This window comes from Panulirus ornatus, chromosome 13, assembly GCF_036320965.1.
Source record: "Panulirus ornatus isolate Po-2019 chromosome 13, ASM3632096v1, whole genome shotgun sequence".
NCBI lineage: Eukaryota > Metazoa > Arthropoda > Malacostraca > Decapoda > Palinuridae > Panulirus > Panulirus ornatus.
In genome coordinates this window covers 16,384,575-16,409,517 of record NC_092236.1, presented here as the reverse complement: position 1 = coordinate 16,409,517, position 24,943 = coordinate 16,384,575, and the positions used below count along the sequence as shown (strand labels likewise).

At 42.2% G+C, this 24,943-nt stretch overlaps 1 long non-coding RNA gene across 1 annotated transcript in view; it reads left to right on the top strand.

Moving 5' to 3' along the window:
* The window catches only part of LOC139752596 (uncharacterized), a 901,151-nt gene that overhangs the window by 349,041 nt on the left and 527,167 nt on the right, over positions 1 to 24,943 (top strand). The window contains exon 3 of the long non-coding RNA XR_011713540.1: positions 19,441 to 19,503. This is a non-coding gene — a long non-coding RNA (uncharacterized lncRNA). The remainder of the gene's footprint in view (positions 1 to 19,440; positions 19,504 to 24,943) is intronic.

Below are 24,943 nucleotides of genomic sequence, written 5' to 3'. Positions count from 1 at the left end.
CGGTGATATTAATGGCGTCACGCGACAGATCTTTTGTGTAACTGTACTGCATTACCGAGGGAGATTAGGCGAGGAAGAGAGCTGAGGCAAGAGGAGCTGTGGGATATGGTATGTCGCCTCTGGTTATCCGTGCAACAGAGCCATCGTGGTCAGCGTGGGAGGGACAACGGTAATGTTGTGCGCCTCACATGCTGGCGGAGGAGATGTGAGCACTGGTGCAGGAGTGAACACGAGAGCCAATGCCACAGTGACGGTATTGTTGCAGCGGGCGATACTTATGCATGAGACGCGCCATTTCTGCCGTGCTTCAACGTCCGAGATTTGCATGATCTTTGGACGTTCGTGGCGTGTGGTTGATTGAACCCCGGGGTTGGCATGCTGTTTGATAGAGGCAAAAGCCATCATTGACCATATCCCTCAGAACCTCTCGCACCAAAAAAAGAAAAAAAAGGTGATCGTCGAGTGAGTGTGTGTGTGTGTGTGTGTGTGTGTGTGTGTGTGTGTGTGTGTGTGTGTGTGTGTGTCATGTACTTCACTATGGGTAAAGAGCTGACCAGTCATGGGACCCAGCCAGGATCCGACGAGCCTGCAGTGAAGTCATGCCTCAACAAGGAGGAGTTCCGGCAGTGACCACTGTGATATATATCTGGAGTTGTTACGGCGCCCGTCTGTTCATGCGACGCCATCAGGGTTCTTTTGGTGATGATGAAACCTTCCTCAGAACTGTCTTAGATCTTTTCCGAAACGTAGATAAGGTTCTCCTGGGGGTGTTCCTCCATACTGGGTGGGTGTATCGTTACTGTAGTCATGTGTAGATTATATAACAGTCATGTGTTAGCTTATGTAGAGGTGTATCGTTAGTGTAGTTTTGTGTAGACCAGGACTGTCATGTGTTAGTTATACAGAGGTGTATGGTTAGTGTAGTCATGTGTGAATCAAAACAGTCATGTGTTACTTATGTGGAGGTGGTTTTTATGATAACATTGTAGATTTCCTAAGAAAGGCGGTTCTCACGTGTGTATAAGTAGTAAAATCACTTGATACTGATACAGTTCTAAAGTAAATCTGAAGTTATGGGGATGAGAGGAAATGATACTGTTGATACGACTTTCTTACCGAAAAAAAAAGAACAGAAGTCTCTGAAATGTGGCTGGTTATTTCTTAAGACACCGATGTGACGTCATAAACACACAGGGAATCAGTAAGTCAAATGGACAGTTATAGTAGGTTAGGTTAGTTTAGGTTAAGTTAGGTTAGGTTAGGTTAGGTTAGGTTAGGTTAGGTTAGGTTAGGTTAGGTTGTTTCTTAAGACACCGATATGACATCAGAAACACAAAGGGAAGCGGTAAATCACATGGACAGTTATAATAGGCTAGATGTACAAAACTCTCACATGTCGTGTAACGTTGGGACGAAGCTGGAGATGTGAGGACTCTGTTTCAGTTGCACGGTTGGGACGATGAGAAGAGCTGAATCCGGGTACAAGGTTGGTAGATTTTGTTGTGGCGAACGCACTTAGTCATCACAACACCACGTGATCTAGGTACTTGGCTGAAGGGAAACATCTTCCTAGGAAATGAACCATCCAAACTTTCAATTACATTGTCATTACGAGCACACATAGAGTCACCTGGAGGTAATGAACTAGAGCTACGTACTGATTTGTGAAAAGGATGATCTCATCTCAGATATCTTAAATGCGAAGGAAAGAATCCATCAAAGAATATTCATTTGAATATTTGGAAAGAGACATACGAGAGAAAAGTTCGTGGTGTTCAGGTTCCCCGAAATTGCTTTGGTAACATTTAATGTAATTGTTAGGACGAATGTGACCCGTTACTTTCATCTGTATCAAATTTGCCGATGAGACACGACCAGTGATGGGAGGTAACTGAGATATGGTTGTGTGTGTGTGTGTGTGTGTGTGTGTGTGTGTGTGTGTGTGTGTGTGTGTGTGATACATCGCTCACAGCGAAGTGTAGTGGACGCTGTAATGATGCACTCGGCCCCTGCTGAATTGCTGAATACCTAATCAGTCTTTTGAATTAAGAGCAAAAGAGTTGTGTTACATGGTCCTTAAGTATTATATACTTGTGGAACCATGGTTTGACAAGAAGTGTATATATGTATATATATATATATATATATATATATATATATATATATATATATATATATATATATATATATATATATATATATACTCAATGTTGAAACTTGTAACACAAACAGACGTAACCTCTAGCATAATCTTGACCAGGAACGAGCTGCTGTCTTTCATATATTCGCTTCTCTTCGTCCACATCCAGCAGCCGGGCAGCATCATCGTGTTTATAATCTTGAAAAATGGTTCTTTAATCCTTTGATCACAAGACTTGACACACTTAGCGAGGAGAATTTACCTAGAGTGAGGTCATTTGTCCTGGATTATCCAGCACTCTGGAACGGCTTTCATAAAGCTCCCCCACGTTCATTGAGTCCCTCGCTTCAAACTCCCCCCCACACACACACCCCACAGCCGGAGAAAGAGGGGGGGGGGGCAAAAAATGCTCCTCATTTGCACGCCCGAGACATTAAGGCAGCCTTTAAAAAGCATTTGGAGAAAATTAATCACATGAGGGTTTTATCCTAGAGCCATCGAGTTAATCAGGCGAGTGTGCCAGAAGCTGTGAATGTTCATAAGTTGGATGGAAAGTTGGAGACCCGAGAGAGAGAGAGAGAGAGAGAGAGAGAGAGAGAGAGAGAGAGAGAGAGAGAGAGAGAGAGAGAGAGAGTCCCAGGAACTGACGAACGTTGCTGCTGCTGCTGCTGTCGCAAGGGCGTGGCTGGGTGCTGGGACAGGTAGCTCAGACGAACGTATAGATTAGATGGATTTATTCTTAAAAGTCTTCAGAATAAAGGCCATTGGACCGGTTATAAGGCCTTTGCTATTGCACGTGTTAGCATCGTCAGTGGATTTTATTCTATCAATTTTTTTTTTCAGTGTAAATCTTATCATTTTCTAAAGCCGGAGGATATGTGACCCGACGATAGAAAATAAGTGCGTGATCTTTGATCTCAAATACTGACAATATTTTGCAAGGGGTAAAATAACATAAGGACAAATTTTAAACATTGCTTGTTATTCCCCACGTGAATATTTTCACCCACCACGAATAAAGTAACTAAAAGTTTAAAATAAAGACAGACGAAGTCCACTGTGCCACAATCGGTACAGATGCACTACGATCTTCGAGGACAACACCGTCAACAGAAGAAAAAGCCACGTATACTTCACCGTCTAATATCACAGTAGCCAGTGTCTGTGGAGAGAGAGAGAGAGAGAGAGAGAGAGAGAGAGAGAGAGAGAGAGAGAGAGAGAGAGAGAGAGAGAGAGAGAGAGAGAGAATGTATGACATTTATTTCCCAATTATTTACGTGGGATTTACCGAACTGTTGTCTCGAGAGGGATTACGATGTGGGGATTTTTTTTTTAGCCTCATCGTTTGAAAAGAAAACTGAACTACAAACATGAATTGTAAGATATAGGTAGAATTAGTTAAAGAACAAAAGCACAAAAACAAACACAGTTAAATAGTAACTACACACACACACACACACACACACACACACACACCAGCCTAAGCCAGATACCCATTTATCGACTCACCCGAGGGTGGGTGGGGGCCTACTACCACACCCAGGATTCGAACCCCATGTGGGACCGACCCCGAGTTAGCCTGTGTTCACTCAGTAACGCTAACCAATACACCGCGGAGGCCCGTGTGTGTGTGTGTGTGTGTGTGTGTGTGTGTGTGTGTGTGTGTGCATCCCTATTTCTGCCAGAGGATTAGTAAGTGGTCCATCCATCTGAAGCACTTCATTTTTCCACCTTATCTCCTTTTTTTTCTTCATCACATTTTCTGTGATTCCCTTTCCAATACTCCTCTTCGAGGAAGCGGATGTCGTTGGCGTCTTAGGACATCACGAGGGAGGAGGAGGAGAGAGACTGAGATGACTTTTCTGGGAGAGGACGTTTCGCTCAGCTTGACAGAGAGAGAGAGAGAGAGAGAGAGAGAGAGAGAGAGAGAGAGAGAGAGAGAGAGAGAGAGAGATGCGGAATGACTGCGAAGATTGTGAGCTCCTCAGAATTAATGTTCGTCTTATGCCTTTCTTGCAGGAGGAGGAAGAGAGGGGTCGGTCTCTTGTTATTTTTGCTCCCAGACACTACTCCTGTATACCGTACTTTTACGTCATATTTTTACTTCCTTAACGATGCCATTAGGTTTTCCCTTTGTGGCTTCCATTGCTATGGAGACAAATGATAAGTAAGCCGTGCTGTAAATATCTGCAGTTTATGGCTCCTTTTTATTTCATGCTTGCATCCTGCTCTTTAGCAAATGAGTCTGTGCTTCATGGACATTTCGCTCTTTCTTACTTATTCGCCGTTTCCTGCATTAGCGAGGTAGCGCCAGGAACAGACAGAGAGAGGTTCTTATTCGTTCACATCCATTCTGTAGCTTTCATGTGTAATGCACTGAAACCACAGCCTCCTATCCAAAACCATGCCTCATAGACTTTCCCGTGGTTTCTTCCGACTACTTCATATTCCCTGGTTCATCTCATTGACAGCACGTTGCCCCCTGTAGACCATGTGGCTCCAATTCAATTTATCCCATGCATGCCTTTCACCTTCCTGCATGTTCATGCCCCCGAGCACAAAGAAATCTTAAATATTTCAACCTTCCACCTCAAATTTGGTCACTCCTATTCTCTTTGTCCCTTCCATTTCCGACGCTTATACCCACGTTGTCAGCCTCTCACTCATCCTCTCCACACGTCCAAACCATTTTAGTACACCCTCTTCACCTCTTTTAACTATACTCTTCTTATTTCCACACCTCTCTCTAACCTTATCATTTCTCACTCGATTAACCCTTGCTACACCACGTATTGTCCTCAAGTTTTTCATTTCCCACACATTCACACTCTTTCTCGTCTAGGGTCCACGCCCCGCATCTATACATCACTGTCTATCATAGCATCATACATTCCCAATTTTGCCCTTAAAGACAGTGACCTTTATCTCCATACTTCCTCAATGCCCCAATACCTTAGCCCCCACACCCACCCTGTTGTTCACTTAAGCTTCCATTGTTCCATCTGCTACCATATTCACTCCCAGGTATCCTCAATTCCCCACTTCTTTCTGGTTGTCTCCAGTGAAAATCACACTCCAGCCAACTTATGTTTCCAGTTCTACACCTACTAACCTCGCTTTTATTCATATTTGCCCACAGCTTTCTCCTTTCGCACACTCTCCCAAACGTAGCTATCAGTCTTCGTTGTTTCTCACTGGAATCTGCCACCAGCGTCGTGTCATCAGCAAACAACAACTGACTCACTTCCCTGTGCCATTCCATCCTCAACAGACTACCTGCCTGCTCCTCTTTCCAAGATACTTGCGTTCACCTCCCTCACCACCAGATCCATAAACAAATTAAACAGCCAAGGTGAAAGGTGACATCACCCACCCTTGCAGCAGACCCACCTACACATGGAACAAATCACCCTCCTCCTGCTCACACACACGCCTTACTCACTTAAAAAAAACATTTTAATTTATTTTTGCAGCATTTCTCGCACACCATATATTTGTACCATCTTCCAGAGAGCATCTCTATTGGCCCCATCATACACTTTCTCCAGATTCATTAATGTCGTGCATGAATCCTTTCGAAACTCAAAATATTTCTCGCACATATCCTTCGAAGTAACACCTTTATCCATACATCTTCTACCGCTCCTAAAGCCACGTTGCTCCTCCCTAGTCTGAAGCTCTGTGCTTGCTACCAGCCTTGCAATCACTACTTTCACATACAGGCTAACAGACTCACGCAACACATTTATTTATCTGCATACGAACATTCACTTTTGCTCCCCTTGTCTATATACAGTAGCGCTATACAGATATTCCGCCAATCCTCAGGTACCTCGCTATGAGTCACACATACAGTGAGGATCGAGTCAACAACACAATCTCCCCCTTAAGAAATTCAACTGCAATCTTGTCCACGTCAACGGCGTCCTAGCTACGTCTCTTCGTTGTATAATGATTGTTATCTTTATTTCTCGTATCTCCTCTGATGATGTGATTATTACACAAAAGTGCACTTGGGAACTTATCGTGTTTATTTCCCCGTGGATTCATAGGAGTATATATATATATATATATATATATTGGAAAGGATCACAATTTTGCGCGTGATCAAGATATTCCCTGTGGACTCTTAGGAATATATATATATATATATATATATATATATATATATATATATATATATATATATATATATATAATAAAACGAGGAGTCCACCCCACGGTGAGGGGAATAAGAGATATAAGAGAGACAGGTCAAGTTACCGAAAGACATAAAAAAGATGGAGTGAATACGAGAGCAGGAGGATATGAAGGTACTACATAGCCATCGACCATACGTAGAGTATTGAGCCTTGGATGGGGAATGACTGCCATAAAAGTCAAGTGTCAGCAGCAAAGAGGAGTTTCCAGCGGGGTGTGTTAGGGGTGAGGAGGAGAGAGATCAATAGGTTGGATGGTGTTGGAGGAGTTTGGTGGTTGAGCCAAAGACTTCCTCCTCCCTCGAGAGTAGTGTGCTAAAAGATTATGTTTTATAGAAAGTCATTTTTCTTTTCTAAAGGAGGGTCTGTTTATGGGAGAAAATATATGACATTCTCTCTCTCTCTCTCTCTCTCTCTCTCTCTCTCTCTCTCTCTCTCTCTCTCTCTCTCTCTCTCTCTCTCTCTCTCTCTCTCTCTCTCTCTCTCTCTCTCTCTCTCTCTCTCTCTCTCTCTCTCTCTCTCTCTCTCTCTCTCTCTCTCTCTCTCTCTCTCTCTCTCTCTCTCTCTCTCTCTCTCTCTCTCTCTCTCTCTCTCTCTCTCTCTCTCTCTCTCTCTCTCTCTCTCTCTCTCTCTCTCTCTCTCTCTCTCTCTCTCTCTCTCTCTCTCTCTCTCTCTCTCTCTCTCTCTCTCTCTCTCTCTCTCTCTCTCTCTCTCTCTCTCTCTCTCTCTCTCTCTCTCTCTCTCTCTCTCTCTCTCTCTCTCTCTCTCTCTCTCTCTCTCTCTCTCTCTCTCTCTCTCTCTCTCTCTCTCTCTCTCTCTCTCTCTCTCTCTCTCTCTCTCTCTCTCTCTCTCTCTCTCTCTCTCTCTCTCTCTCTCTCTCTCTCTCTCTCTCTCTCTCTCTCTCTCTCTCTCTCTCTCTCTCTCTCTCTCTCTCTCTCTCTCTCTCTCTCTCTCTCTCTCTCTCTCTCTCTCTCTCTCTCTCTCTCTCTCTCTCTCTCTCTCTCTCTCTCTCTCTCTCTCTCTCTCTCTCTCTCTCTCTCTCTCTCTCTCTCTCTCTCTCTCTCTGAGAATGGTTTTGTGTCGTTATAAAGACTTGAGTAGCAAGTATAATCATATTTGGAGAATATTTGTTTCAGTGTGTTGGTCTTGAGTGCTTCTGGTTGCTAGGCAGCCAGTGAATGTTCCGAGTGCTCTTTCTTTTTTATATGGGTTGCAACTTTATTGTATTTGCTTTTAAACAGCAGGGTGGATGACGGTTTAGGTGAAGTATAGTTTGGGTAGCAAAGATGAATTGAATGGGGAGGATGCTAGGGGATAATATTCTTGTCCAAATCTGGCACCAGACATTCGTCTGTAGGCGTTTAGCTTGCTTGTTGCCTTTGTGTCGAAGTTTGCGGTGTGGGAAGTGAATGTCATGTGTGTGTGTCGTATGTTACATCCAGAATAATAGGAGTTTTGTTGCATGGGAGTGATTGACGAGAGGGTGCACGTTGGATTCTTGTCCATATGGAGGTAACAGGGCGCTTGAAAACTTCTGTAGAGGTTTAGGCATTATATATATATATATATATATATATATATATATATATATATATATATATATATATATATATATATATATATATTAATATATATGAAAGATGAAAACTTAGAGGGGTCACCCTGGATCATAAACGAACTAGAAATGAAAGCGCCATTATGAGTGTATCGAGGACAGGATATCCGAAAAAAAAAATTATGAACAGTATGAAGCTACATAATAAGCGGATCAACATCGAACCTACGAGTCAACAATGTGGAAGGGAGAGGTAAAGGGACTAACTCATGTCGTTCTCTTAAGGTTTATTGAGAACGAAGATAGGTCATTCATACTGTGCGAATACCTCGTGTGAATTAAGGGAATGGGAGTATCTCTTGACCTGAGGAACCCATGCAGGACCAACGCTGAGGGGAGAGAGAGAGAGACCCTTCCCTCAGCGTCTAATGATCCAGGTTGAAGTACGAGGCAGAGGCAGATAGTGGAGACCAACAAACCCTCTTGCCTTCCGTCCCTACTGCGTCCTCTCACCCACAAGTCCAGTTTTCCTTGCACTTTCATCCCTCATTAGCAGCTTCCCCCCCACTCCTCCGATATCTCCATGGCTCTTGGCAGTTTTCAGCGTTTTCACCTTTTGAAACCATCCTTGTTTACTCTCAGATCATAGGTCTCTCCAGCGCGCCTCTCTCTCTCTCTCTCTCTCTCTCTCTCTCTCTCTCTCTCTCTCTCTCTCTCTCTCTCTCTCTCTCTCTCTCTCTCTCTCTCTCCAACGTACCTCACCAACCCCCTCAGCGACTGTCCTCCATCAGCCTCACCCTCAGCTGTTCTTCTCCCTAGCATCCTACTCCCTATAGCCTCATTAACCCTCTACCTCAAACACCTGCTCCATCAATCTCCCTGATTCCCTGATGTATTACATTTTCTTTTCGACCCTCGCAGCTCTTAACACAATTTCACCTAAAGTTAGAAACTTAATTCATCTCATTCATAAGGGTTATTTGAGTCTTTCCTTAAATGTAGTTACCTAATTGTATTCACGTGTGTGTAAGTACCTATTGGTACCGAGCGGGGAGGAAGTTTTACACTCAGTTTTCCACATGTTCACTTAGTCCCGAGGTGTCGGCTTTGGAGGCATTTGGGCCTCCTTCCCCTGGGTCGCGGATGATGGTGCTAAGTCAGCCCCATAATCTTCGCCTGGCTGAACCTATGAATATCCCTCCACCCCGATATACCGAACGCCCCCCTACATCGAACCCCTGGATACTGCCAACACTTATTCTCTGTGTTCCTCTAACGTTTCTGCTGACGTAGAATTGGTCGTCTTCGGTCGACCGAGCACCTGACAATTTGTATATGTATCTAAAAGTGTTGCATAATAAGGATACGTCCCTTTGGGTTGAAATTGCTTCTATAGTCAAATAAGCCATAAAAAAGTAATAACTTTCCTAAAAGACCTGAATGGATAATGAAAACACATGTTAGATTTTACTTTTTAAGTAGACGTGGGCTAGAAAAGAGGAACTGTTTTAGGTAAATATAAAAGCAGTCCTTATTGGATAGTGCTACATTAAGAGTTCAAAGGAAAAACGCACATTCCATAGTATTTGCGAGAGGAAAATTATATGCATATGTATGTATATCCATGTATCTGTCTGTATATATAACTGTCTGACTGTCTTTATATCAGGCATGGGCCCATTGAACGTGTGTGTGTGTGTGTGTGTGTTGGGAGGGAGGAGATGGGGTGGGAAGAGGACAAGGGTAGAGAAGGAGAGAGAGAGAGAGAGAGAGAGAGAGAGAGAGAGAGAGAGAGAGAGAGAGAGAGAGAGAGAGTGCAGAGAGGGAGATAACGTGCATTATACCGTTCATTTATTCGTTCGTAAGTACGTATGCATTTTTATTTACATTAAATTTGTTTATATATGCGCGCGTGTGTGTGTGTGTGTGTGGAAGAAGACATCTCATGAAGTAGGGCCCTTCCAGTACGCACGTGCCACCAAGGTTAAATACCAACGACACTCCGTAACTCGTCAAGAAGCTTCCGCGTTGCGCCACAATATCAAGCTGAAAATCAAATTACCCACGAAGCTTCACGGTAAAGGCAGAGCCCGACTCCTCAAATTACCCACGAAGCTTCACGGTAAAGGCAGAGCCCGACTCCTCAAATTACCCACGAAGCTTCACGGTAAAGGCAGAGCCCGACTCCTCAAATTACCCACGAAGCTTCACGGTAAAGGCAGAGCCCTACTCCTCAAATTACCCACGAAGCTTCACGGTAAAGGCAGAGCCCGACTCCTCAAATTACCCACGAAGCTTCACGGTAAAGGCAGAGCCCGACTCCTCAAATTACCCACGAAGCTTCACGGTAAAGGCAAAGCCCGACTCCTCAAATTACCCACGAGGCTTCACGGTAAAGGCAAAGCCCGACTCCTTAAATTACCCACGAAGCTTCACGGTAAAGGCAGAGCCCGACTCCTTAAATTACCCACGAGGCTTCACGGTAAAGGCAGAGCCCGACTCCTTAAATTACCCACGAAGCTTCACGGTAAAGGCAGAGCCCGACTCCTCAAATTACCCACGAAGCTTCACGGTAAAGGCAGAGCCCGACTCCTCAAATTACCCACGAGGCTTCACGGTAAAGGCAGAGCCCGACTCCTTAAATTACCCACGAAGCTTCACGGTAAAGGCAGAGCCCGACTCCTCAAATTACCCACGAAGCTTCACGGTAAAGGCAAAGCCCGACTCCTCAAATTACCCACGAGGCTTCACGGTAAAGGCAAAGCCCGACTCCTTAAATTACCCACGAGGCTTCACGGTAAAGGCAGAGCCCGACTCCACGAAAACAGATAATGTCCGTAAACGTACAAAATCAATCTGTAACTTGAAGTTTCTGTTACAACTCTTAATACTAATCTTTAAGACCTGTTCCCTACTTGTCTGCTGATAACAGCAACGTTTCTGGTTCTCTTTTTTTTTTTTTTTTAATCGAAGGTTGATTGATAAAGATTAAAGATAATAGTGTTGGGTGAAGAAAATCGCACCTGCAAATGTCAATTTTGATTATTGCATTAACAAATTTCACGGGACTTTGGTCCTTCGTGTTCCCAGAAACACACAAGCCACTAGTGGGAATATTCGTCATCATATTATTATTCAATTATACATCCGTATGATCATTTAATTAGCTCGAAGACGATCTCATTTGCATATTCAATATCCAGTTTGTAACCTGGTCTCCTAAGACCAGCCACTCACCTGATGGGAGGTGACTAGCCTAATTATAGTGGTGACTTGGCGAGCGTTCTCTTGTGTTGGGGAGTGTTTGGTGTTGGATGCTGGGAAAGTGTTGGGGTGTTGGAGTGCTCGGTGCTGGAGGAGTATTGGGTGTTAGGGAACGTTGAGTATCAAGGGAGTGTTGGATGTTGGAGTGTTGGGCGTTAGAGGTTTTGTTAAGTGTTAGGGAAGTGTTAGGCGTTGGGGAATGCTGGTTGGTAGGGAAGTGTTGGGGAGTGCTGAATGGTGGAGGAGTGTTGAATGTTTATTTTCTTACGCTTCTCAATAGTGAATGTACATGTAAAATATCACATGTAAGGTACATTACGGTTTTATTGTGTACCTCTGGTTTTCATGCGTGTCATTTGCGTTGCTGGCGGCTAGACCACTCATCATACAGCTGGCATATCTGTCCAAACAAGAACGATCTAATAAGGACATATTACTTTCCTAGAGTTGGCGTAAAAGCGATATCTGGTTTCTGTTTTAGTTGTTATCTTAGCAGTCAGTTAGTGCCACAAGGATTGCCTGATGTACACAGTCATTCATTTAAAAAGTAAAGAGCTAATTGGTACAATAACTGTGCGAAATCTGATAGATTTTCCACAAATAGTGATTGAAATTAAATGAATCCTCGATGGTCTTCATAAGCATATATTATTTATCAAGCTAATCTTTTGTGACATGATACTTACGAGTTAGTTCAGTTTGCTCTAACCGTTCTCAACTCGTTCGTTTGCAAGATACAGGCTTAATGATAAGATGGCGGTTGTGGCACCTTTTGACACCTCTCAAAAATATTGGTAATCTGAGATAGTCATACTTGATAAAGACATCTTCCGTGGTCCAACTTTGCATTAACAGTTTAACCAGAACACCGGCGCCTTGAGGATATGGCCAGTGTGTCTGCGTTTGCGTCGTTGTTTTAACCCGTTTGATCTTCTGTGAGACTAAGTGAATATAAGAACATTGGCTAATAATCCTTCAGCATCTTCCATTCACTGTACAGACGTATAAAAAGTGTAAACATTCAGTTGTTAATGACATGAGAATCGTAAGCTATCGTCACATGAGCCAGTAAAATGGCGCTATCCATTTGGAGAAGGAAGTCACACAGACGCTGTGAGCAGTTTTTGGTTGAACCCATAGGCATGTTTGACGACCGCGGTGAAGCACTGAACGAGACCTCAACACCAGAATATAAGTATCCTCATCAGTTTCATATCTTTATTCAAGTTGAATTCTGATGAAATTTATCGATAGTATAGCTGAATGGATATGTTATTTGTGGAGTATGTTGAAGCTTTACATTTTAGCATATGAATCTTGGAATAAAAAAAAGTATACTCTTACATGATTCCGTGTAGAATTTTTTTTTTCTTCGTAAATGTTTATTGAAAAGTAACCCCAGATGAGCTTTTTGGGATCATATCGATGAAGATGAATTAATTCCCTCTGAGGTAGAACGTATTTCATCATACACAAGGGGATGTATTATATATATGTTTGGCTCTTAACGTGAAGCAGATTAAGATTCGAAACCCTGAGTGGGTCGGGGGTTCACCCGCAGTGCTCCCGTTGCCTTCAGTCTTTTATGACGTCACGACTTCACACGTTTTCAGTGGTTATTGGCAATGAGAGAGAATATGATTAGTAGGGATAACTCATTACTATATGTTTAACGTGTGTAGTGTTCGTTTCTGTATAATCAAATAACACCGCCAAGTTTGTTGGAATCCCACCAAACAGTCTCGAGGGAGTTTGAGTACCGACAGACAGACTCTTTGTACGATCAGATAACACTGCCAGGTTTGTTGGAGTTCCACCAAACAGTCTAGAGGGAGTGAGGCTAGACAGACATGCAGACAGTCAGACAATCATCCGGGTATGATGATCCCAGCTTGACTCACAGGGATGATAAATAATATCACCTTTTACAGCCACTGGGAATTTTGGGTAAAATTTTACACAATACAGACGCGCGTTTTGTAGAAGTATGGTCCGTGTTGTACTCTTGTGGGATGGTTGTTGCCACTGTAAAGAGTGATTTGAATATATAGTGGTAGGATTATGAGGGGGTTTACATAACAGTTGAATAATGTTAAATACTCGTAGTAACATACAGTTTATGTGCTTATTTTTACGCTTCAGATGCCCTGTGAAATTCTGATACATCAAAACATGTGCTTTAATGAGAAGCACCATGATTCGTTTGATTTGGAAGGTAGACATTTAAGTTCAGATGTCTATATATAGATTTAGAATCTAACCCTGTTTGGCACAGGTTTTAGAGATTTTTGTTCGATCCCTAAATTTATGCAGGCATTTGTACTCGTCCAGCCCAACATATTTGCAAACCTCGTATTCAGTGGGACTCAAACGTTACGACGCATGGCGGCATTCAGTGGAATACATAGATATTAAAGGATATGGGTATTCTTAGACCTTATAGGCAATTCTTATTGCTATAATACTCTCCATTCGGTTTATTTATTGGCACAAGAAGCGAATAAAGCTCGGTAGAATCCGAACAAGCGCCAGATGAATGTGTTTGGTCAGCCTTCGCAGGATGGTCATTTTTCTCATGACATGGAAATGCCTTGGGCATCACTCCTGTTCGTTAACTTATTGCTGTAATTGGATGGTGTTAAGAACGCATTACTTACACTCTTAAGTGTTCGTTTTTAATGGTTTTTTTTTTGGGGGGGGGTCCCGTAATTTCCCACTTTTTCAAAGCCCTGCCCACTTCACGAGGACCTTAAATTGATGGAGTTGAAGGCAGTGCACTTGATTTCCCAAACTTTCTATCCACACATTGTAAGGAATCTATTCGTACAATTTTCCTTCAATGCTGTGACCTTGAAAACGCGTGTCCTTATGGTGAAATATTACCACATTTTCCATGACGTAGACCGCAATCGACTCGGAAACACATAAAATGAATTCATAAGATCAGAACTGACTTTTCGTAAGTCATTATATAAAAAGATAGTATGTAAAGTTGGTATTGCAGATTGTAACAAAAATCAGAGGACAGACAGGTATCTATCCACGCCTTGTAGAGCCTCTCGAAGTTATTTCTGGATCCCATGCGTTGGTGTTGTCGAAGCTTCACATTCATGTGGAACGAATCCCGTGTGTTAGTGTAGTCGAAGCTTCACATTCACGAGGAGCGGTTCCTATCTGTTGGTGTGGTTGGAGTTTCACGTTCATGTGGAACGAATCCTGTGTGTTTGGTGCAGTCGAAGGTCCACCACAATCGGGTGGAGATCGATTATTTTTACAGATAGAGATAACTGTTAACAAGTTAATCAACATTGCTGTTGTAGTTGATCAGTGTATTCATTGATGTTACTAAAATGTGTAACACAAAATAGGGTAGGCAGGAGCGGAATTGAGTATTTGGGACAAAATGGTTCATTCAACTGATTCGAGGTTGTTTATTCAATCAAGATCATCACTGCATTTGCATCATGAGTAACGATAGTTTATAAGTGAAACAAAAACTCACGTTTTGTAAATGTGTGGATTTCTGTTTTTCACACCTACCCTAACGGCGCGGAATGAGGACCACACAGTCCATACCTCCGATTTCGCCCGCCTTTTCTCCCCACGTTAGCAGACGAATTTTCCCCCTAAACGGCACCGCCAGGACTCACCCGACCTGAGAGTGTTGAGGAGTGATAGGGAATAGTGGATGCTGGGGAGTGTCGGGTGTTGGGGAATCCTGGGTGTTGGAAAGTGTTGAACGTTTATCCACTTGGATAAATAAATCGTACAGAGGACATTGAATTTTCAGTTATAGTTTTATTTTGTATCACTTGCTATCCTGACATGCCATTGGCTTCCCCGGTGGCTGGATCTCTTCTGGTATGTGTGTCCAAGCAAGGAGAACGTAGCTAGTAAATTTTCTCTCCCAAACTGGCGTTAAACCGTTTTATGGTGTCTACTTTCGTTGCTACGTCAGCGATCAGATAGTATCACAAGAATCAGTCAACTGTTGTGTGTGCTTGTCGTCTGCTTTGCTGACATTCTGTGCTAATAGTTTCGCAACGAAGGTAGCTGCACATATCGTGCGTCCACGTGGATTGGAGGAGCTGACTTCTCTCTCTCTCTCTCTCTCTCTCTCTCTCTCTCTCTCTCTCTCTCTCTCTCTCTCTCTCTCTCTCTCTCTCTGTAGAGTAAGCAGAATTACGCACAGTCATCTGACGTCTCACCGATTTCTGTGATTCTAGAAGGTAAAAAGCAAATGGTTACCATAACTGTTTGAAATCTTATAGACGTCTCTACAAACAGTGATTGTAATTAAAACGAATTCTTCCTGTTCAAGTATAAGTTATTCATCAAGCCCATTTTTTTTTTTTTTTCTTCACCCACAAAGTAGTTCATTTCGTTCAAACCGTCATTCTCTTCGCGTTCTCGTTCGAAAGTTACGAGTTTAATGATGAGATGGCGCTAGTGGCGCTTACTCACAACTCTTCAGAAATACTGGTAATATGACATAGTCTTACTTCGTAAAGACGTCCTCCTTGGTAAAACACTGTACCATCAGTTGACCCAGACCATTGGCACCGTCAGGATGTAGCCAATGTATCTGTGTTTATGTAGCTGTTTTGAACAGTTTTGATGCCGTGTTACCTCAGTGATACGTTGTGAAAAACTGCTTTCATCCAAGTGAATATAAGAACAGTGGTTAATGATCATAATGCAACCCTAGTTGGTGTACAGACATTTAGGAAAATATAAACATTCAGGTGTTAATGCCACGAAGATCTTAAGCGCTCGTCACAATAGGCAACAAATGGATTTGAAAACCTCTGGCGCCATCCATTGGGATAGAGAAGACAAACTGACGGCGTAAGCCATTTTTCACCGAAATTATAGATTTGTTTAACGGGAGTGGTGAACGAGAGACCCCGAGATCCGGTTCGCAAGCGAATAGAACTGTCCCAGAATTAGTAATCCTCATATCTTTATTTAAGCTTTGATTTTGATAGAATTTATACACATTATAGCTGAATTTTTCATGTATCATGTAGAAGCAGTACAGTTTTTACGTATGAATCTTGGGAAAAAATGATATTCTCAATTTGTGATTCCATGTCGAAACGTTTTTTCACACATGTTTATTTAAAAGAAACTCGAGATAGGCTTTTGGGAAGAAACGTTTTTTCACACGTTTATTTAAAAGAAACTCGAGATAGGCTTTTGGGAAGAAACGTTTTTTCACACATGTTTATTGAAAAGAAACTCGAGATAGGCTTTTGGGAAGAAACGTTTTTTCCACACATGTTTATTTAAAAGAAACTCGAGATAGGCTTTTGGGAAGAAACGTTTTTTCACACATGTTTATTGAAAAGAAACTCGAGATAGGCTTCTGGGGACCATTGTGTTGAGAATGGTATTTCTGTCTTAGTTGGAACGCTTTTGATGTATGAAAAAGATGTTCTCATGTTTGGCGTTAGCGTGAATCACATCGAGACCCTGCACACACACACACACACACACACACACGCACACACACACACACACCTGAACGGGTGGAAATCACCCAGCCGAAAACCTGGGTGTTGAGTGTTTGATGTTGGGGAATGTTGGGTGTTGGGGAATGCTGGGTGTTGGGGAATGATGGATGTTGGGGAATGCTGAGTGTTGGGGAATGATGGATGTTGGGGAATGTTGGGTGTTGGGGAATGATGGATGTTGGGGAATGCTGGGTGTTGGGGAATGATGGATGTTGGGGAATGTTGGGTGTTGGGGAATGTTGGGTGTTGGGGAATGCTGGGTGTTGGGGAATGATGGATGTTGGGGAATGCTGGGTGTTGGGGAATGCTGGGTGTTGGGGAATGCTGGGTGTTGGGGAATGATGGATGTTGGGGAATGTTGGGTGTTGGGGAATGTTGGGTGTTGGGGAATGATGGATGTTGGGGAATGCTGGGTGTTGGGGAATGATGGATGTTGGGGAATGTTGGGTGTTGGGGAACGCTGGGTGTTGGGGAATGCTGGGTGTTGGGGAATGCTGGGTGTTGGGGAATGCTGGGTGTTGGGGAATGTTGGGTGTTGGGGAACGCTGGGCGTTGGGGAATGCTGGGTGTTGGGGAATGCTGGGTGTTGGGGAATGATGGATGTTGGGGAATGTTGGGTGTTGGGGAATGCTGGGTGTTGGGGAATGATGGATGTTGGGGAATGATGGATGTTGGGGAATGATGGATGTTGGGGAATGTTGGGTGTTGGGGAACGCTGGGTGGTGATGGAGAGTTGAGTGTAGTGGAGAGTGGTGGATGCTAGAGAGTGTTGGACAGTGGAGTGTTCAGTATCATGCTGAGAATGATGGATGACCTTGACTGGGTAAGCATATTTTTTCGGGTTTGTTGCTCGCGGTGAATCGCTGAACGAGACCCAGGATGGAATTGTTTCCGCATTATTATTGGTCTTCATGTCTTTATTGAAGCTTTGATTATCATGACATTTATAGACAACATAAGTGAACATTATTAATGTTTTCTCTAGATTTTTTTGTGGAAGCTATATATTTTCATTGATAAGAAAGTTATTTTTCACATCGTGTTTATATATATATATATATATATATATATATATATATATATATATATATATATATATATATATATATATATATATTTATATATATATATATATATATATATATATATATATATATATATATATATATATATATATATATATATGTACACATATGATTTTTGTGAATGTTTAGTGAAAAGAGACTAAATGGGCTTATTGGGATGATTTTGGTGCATAAAGGATATTTGTAACTTAGCTAGAACGTATTTCATTTATCAAAAGAGACAGGACTTTGTAAACGTGTGTGTGTGTGTGTGTGTGTTTGTGTTTAATTACCTATTTGTACTCTACGGGAGGGAATTTTACACTCATGGAGCCCCATCTCTTGAACATTGTCAACGGTTATACAGCTTATTAAATTCATGAGTGCTGTTTGCAGGAATTGTGCCCTCATATTCCTCTTATTCCATTCATCCAACACTCATATATGCTATAAAAGCATTTATTTACATCCTTTTTAACAAGTCTCTTGCTTAATTCCATGTTATGTCCTGAGACCAGGTGTGATATTTTCTTATCTTATTTGATACATCTAAATCCGGTTTTAGACTCCATGAAAAATCAGAAATTCACATTGTCTTAAGATCCTGGTATGAATAAACTCACTTCATGTTTATGTGGCAAGAGGTGCGTGTATTTGTGTGTACCGTCGCTGCATGACATGGCACCATCGTGACACAGGTAACCATGACACGCCGTGCCGTGTTGTCATTTCCTGGCAGAGACGGACGCGGTATGACGTGAAGCATGAGGCAGATGACCGCGACACGCCAAGCCATCAGGCCACGACCCATTAAAGACGGTGAGGTGGAATGATGAAAACACTTGGACATCCACGATACGCCACGCCGGACGAACGCAGCGTGGCATTTGACACCTGACACAGTTGACCGTGACACGCCAAGCGTGTCATGTCATGACATGGACGCAGAATGACATAACACGTAACAACAGGTGGATACGCTGGGGCTCAACAGTGGCCACATCAGCGCTAAGTACACAAACGACCGTTGCTTCGTCCACTTGTTTCTCAGTGTGCACTGCATGGTCTACATGTATATCTATGTTCGTTATTTAAGATCGAAAATCCAGATGATAATGATATCAGCCACACATTTATGACCATTTACTCCTAAGTTTCACAAAGTTACACTTGTGATTATAACAGAAATATTCTTTTTATTGCTGATTGAAATTACGGATTTGAAAATTCTTGTTTTGACTTGGGGGTCGTTAGCTCCGCCCATACCACAGGACGATGTAAAACATGATCAGTGCTGCCCGGACCGTGCTTGAGGGCGGAGGGTAGTTATGTCTATCTTGTGTGTGATGTGTGGATGATAACGCTCATCAGGTACAAAGCTGACTCTCGTGTCAATTTTGCCTGGAACAACCTCTCGTGTGTGGGTCAGTGATTCTTGAACATTACTTTAGAAATGTTAGTTTATCATTGTGCTATATCTTGACTGGTGATCAGAACTAGACTAACTAGCAACACTTAGTGATAAGTGATATATATATATATAAGTAAAGGTAGAAAGTAGATAAGTGAAATATGTGGTGAAACATTGCAATGTAATGATCAATGACTTCAGTACGTTAAAACCTTGAGAGATTATGTGAGTAACGTGAATATAATAGTGTCATTATCTGGAAAATGTGTAAAGTGATTAATTTCCTGACAGCGTCGTGTCTGGGGAGTGCTGGCTTCCACGGACGGCCCCACCACCACCTGCCGGCGAGGGAAGGTAAGTAGTGACCCAATTTGTGTTTATCAACTTGCTGGGCCACGACTGTTCAGCTGAATGTTGGTGATTCTTCGGATGCTGTCTGGCGAAGATGTTATCAGCTTTCTTTTTTGGCCATGATGTTCCGATTTATTGTAAGTGATAATCAGAGCTCGAATTGCGGGGGGGGGGGGGGGGGGGGGGGATAGCATCGCTCTTGTGAATTCAGATTGAAATAACGAACCCATTTTTAACTAAATGAATAAAGATAATGTTTTAGCATGTCTAAAATTGACTAGGCTAATGATTTTTTGCAACCCATATTTCTTCCCTTGTACGCTACGAGAACTTTGAATTAAACACATAAATGATGTATTTTCAGGTGTTTCATATGAAGGGGATTCTTCAGGTTCCCCTTTCCTCCCCTTTACCCAAACCCACATCCACTCTCATCCTCTTCGTTGAAACTGAACAATTCGAGCTCTGGTGATATGTCTTTTGTCGTTTGGCCATGATGTTTCAACTGATTTTAGATTTTATATAGCAGAGGTAAGTGATATGATATGATATTATTACTGTTTTATTGTTTGGCCATGATATTTTTTATCAGTTACACTGGATGTGTAGAGGTAAGTCATATTTTGCTTGGCCATGGTTTCAAGCCTTTATTAGTTGATATGGCAAGTGCCCTTTGACCTTGATGTTTCAATCGACTATATCTAGGGGAGTAACATAGTTACATTCGGTTTTGTGGGTGGTATGGTATTTCGGTGATTACCGGTCATGAGTCGAGTGCTGTTTGGCCATCATGTTGTAGCTAATGAAAGGTTACGTGGCGGTCGTATTATAACTGCCCATTTGGTTATATGTTGAAGAACCTTATTTGACGATCACTTTCTAGCTGATTGTACGTCATAATTGAAAATAGGTGACGGAAGGACACTGCGTAAGGCCTGCTGGCCATGCGAAGCCGTTTCCTATGTACGTTCAATCGTTACTAGAAATCTTAGTAACTAGTAATCTTAGTAACTGAAACGAGACGTTAGGCACCCCTGGCGGGGTAACCTCAAACTACAGGATCGTTAGTACGGTTGTTTATGTTTATGTTATATTTAGATACCCATGCTATAAGCCGGGCAACTTTCTCTGAATCATATTCGTGACATAGTGTACAATATGACTGGAGTCCAGTATGGAGTAAGGATTTAATTGATACTTCATTAATTACTGGCAGTCATTTGATGAGTAATCTAACCTGAAGTTGAGTGAAAATTTCACATATGCTCATTGTAGGATTCGAGCACACGAGATAAAGACTACGAAAGGTTACACCACTGAGCTAATGACACTTAAGTAATTAAGAACGTTTTAAGTCCCTTTAAACGTAGGTATAGTCGTGGGTGATGGTCGCCACAAAAAAACGGAGAAAGGGGGGAACAGTGTGAGTACGTAAACATGACTTCTAAAACGGCCTAATCATGAAGCATTTATTTTTGCGACATTTGAGGATGTAGTACTGTTATTGTTTTCGTCAACCGGGGATGGATGGAGTACTGTCGTTATTTCTACAGATGGGTGATAACGCCAGTTATCAGTAACTTAGTTAAGTTCCTGATTAAATGCGTCTCAGAAGTTCTGAAATATGACGAGTTTTGTATTGCACACGGTTCAGCATTTACTATGGGAAACAAGAGTGGCTGAGCTTGGGTTATGTATATATATATATCTATATATATATATATATATATATATATATATATATATATATATATATATATATATATATATATATATGTATATATATATATACACACACACACACACACACATATATATATATATATATATATATATATATATATATATATATATATATATATATATATATTCGATGGTAGAGATGTTGGTTGTGGAGAGGGTTATGATGATCTGGGAAAATGTTTGGTAAGAAATCTTTAAGAATATTGTTTAGGAATCAAAAGGCAAACCTGACCTAACTTCCTCAAACAGCCGACATTCACCGTATTTTCGTCGTAATTTGGAAACCATGTGATTGTCACTGGATTGTGTTTATTATCCAGATATTGGCCATTATTTGCATGTTCTTTTCCCGGTATTGAGGGCGACTGTGACGCTGCTCTTTTTCGAGTAAAACACCAAAATTCAAGGCAAACCTCGGCTCTGGCGTGAACGTAGTTGGTTTCCCATAGGATGTTTTCTTTATTTCTTGATGTGTATCACCCGCTTTTATGTACATTAATCCTACATTTTTCCATATCTTCATAGTCCTCTCCACTATGAACGTATTCACGATCCTTCATAGCCCTCCTCCCTACTTTCGAACCATTTACGATGATTCGTAGCCCTCCGCACTGCCGTCTTATTCAGTGTCGTTAGAAAGATCTTTTGCACTATTCCCCCACCAAGCACGACACTACAAATACTAGAGAAAATCATTCATATTCCACTGCTGTTTTTTTTTTTTTGTGGCTAGCATCAACTAGACATTTACCTTGTTTTTCACTTTTCATTCATATTGATGGTGTTTTTCGCTTCATCGTTCAATGAATAGATGATAAGCGTCTCTGCATTTCTAGAAAGCTTAGGACAAATGTGTGTGTGTGTGTGTGTGTGTGTGTGTGTGTGTGTGTGTGTGTGTGTGTGTGTGTGTGTGTTCCTATCTAGCACCTGCTACTAAAAAAAAATAGTTCGTAAAATGATACACTCATTTATCAGATATAATGGAAGGTAAGAACATGTTACCAAAGACCGGTTGACGCATACGAGAACACATGAAAAGGTGAAGAAGTGTTCGAACGCGTGGGTCACGTGAGGAACAGGATTCATAAACACTCCGAAGAGAATAGCAAGTGACGTTCGTAAACAGGGAGTATAATCATACACTGGAATACCACATGAATCCTTGGAAACCACTTAGGGAAAGTATGGAAAGTATGAGGGGGGGTTCAGAGCGAGCTTCATCTGCTCGGGGTTCTATAAGCTGTCGGTATCTATCGTGTCTTGTTGACCACTGATTTCTGGCTGCGATATGCATAACCAACTTTACTAACTACCTTTGTTTTTATATTCTGCCATTCAAGAAGGGTCATTTCTGAGCTTATGAACTTTGCTTTATGTGTTTCCTAGATGATTTCGGTCGGGTGTCATGGACAATGTTGTCCAGCAACTTTAAAAAAAGTGACTTTACTTATATATTGTCGTTGTTTAACAGCTGCCTGATGGATTTTCAACAATCTTGCCACTAATGTTTGATCCCACCAAAACTCTCGTCGTATACGTCACCAAACAGGAAGAAGTTATCACTACATATGATATTCTCCTTTAGTGAAAACAACCACAGAAAACGTGTGGATTCGTTACGTCATAGAAGAGTGGCGAAAACGGCTCCATTTTGGTCGAGTTACGTAGTAGTACTGCCTGCCCCCCCCCCCCCCCCCCCCCCCCCCCCCCCACACACACACACACACACACACACACACACACACACACACACACACACACACACACACACACACACACACACACACCATCGTGCTGGACGCCGGTGTAAGACGATAGGATGGAAAACCGAACACTCCTGACCCACCATTTTTTTTTTTTTTTCCGCTGTCAAACCTTTGCTATACCCCAGTCCCATGGTCTAAGGACGTCGATGTTTTAGCAGAAAAAAAAAAAAAGATAAGAAAAAAAATAAACCCTCGATGCGATTCAGCGACAGAAGTCGATAACAATTACCCCCAAGTGCTGAACATGCCACGTATGACCCACTTTCTTGGTTAGTAGTAGTTTTAGGACTGTTTGAATAAAGGCGTTTGTTGCTCCACGATAATCGTTCATTGAATAAGTCTTCATAGAAGTTAGCAGTTATTCATTTTCCCGCGCCTTGCGTTATCGGTCGTCGGATAAAGCGATGACATAAGCGTGTTGAGTGTGAATGTTACTAAATTTCACATTTTTCATTCGATACTCATTTCAGCTTTACACAGTTAATGTGAGCCGATTCATTTTGACGTCCAATTTTAACCCTGCAATTTATTTCTGAATGTTCCTGAGCGATAATCTGGTATGTCATATTATTTCGTTTTGAAAATACACTAAAATTTTAACTCCATGATTTGCTTTTGCAATATTCGATTGAAAAACTGTTTTAGAATTTGTTAATTAATTTCTGTTCCTGTTTCACAAAATTGCGTTCAACCTCGGAAAAAATAACAGCGAAAATAAAGCGAATCTGCTTGTTGCCAGATACCACTTTGTAATTGATTTTTTTTTTTTTTGGAAATGACATTTCTGGACGAAATTTTGGAAACACTGGCAGAAAGCTGAGAAGGCACTAGCCCCTCTCTTCTTTCTTCGTACTTGATCAATCCTCCGTACACCACATTTGTCCTTATGTATTACATTCCGACACATCCAACCTCTTATGCGCTTTCTGATCTCGGATCCACCGCGCCTTGCCTACTATAACATCAAACATACCTATCTGTGTCCCCATACACTCCTCGTTTGCCCCTTCACTCACCCTGTGATTACTTTCAGCTCCTGAAGTAACGCCCGCTGCCATATCCACTCCCAGGTATCTAAAAACCTCTACTTCTTTCAGGTTCGTTCTGATCGTACGCGTACTCAGACCCAACTGTTTCTTTACCCTGCTGAATCTCATTACCTTATCTTCATTCAGATTAACTATCGACTCCTTCCTTTCGCACAGTCTCCCAGACTGAGACACCAGCTTCTGCAGTTACTCAGTCGATTCCTCTACTGAATCTGTCATTTGCACTCAGCGACTGACTCATCTCCCATCCCCTCGACCCCCAGCTGACTGTAGCAGAATCGCCCCTCCCTCCTGGCAGAAACTTAGTATTCGCCTCCTTCATCGCCTCGTCCATAAACAGGTTAGATAGTCATGGCGACATCATACCTCCGACACAGACCCACCTTTACTGGGAAGCAATCACCCTCTTCTCTTCGTAGCCACACAAGCACTTCAGTCTTTTGGTAGAAACTGCTTCTAGTCGCTTTCCTCCTACACCGTATATCCGTAGCACATTCCACAAAGCCTCTCGATCATCCATACCATACCTTTTCTCCAGATACATGAATGTCGTTCATGATTCTTTCTCATCTTTTAAGTATTTTTCACACACAGTCTTCAAAGCAAACACCTGGTCCGCCCTTCCTCTACCACCTCGAATACATCTTACCAGGTATCCTGAGCAAGCTTGCGCCTCTGTGATTTGGACATACCCCTTTAACCTCCTTGCCTTTGTACAGTGGCACTATACAAGCATACTGCCAGTCCTCAGGCACCTCACCTTAAGCCATACATACAGTGAGAATCCTAACCTAACCAGTCAACAACGTTGTCACCCTCTTGAGAAATTCACCCGTAGTCCCATCCACTCCAGCTGCCTTGCCACACTTTATCTCTCTCGCTCCC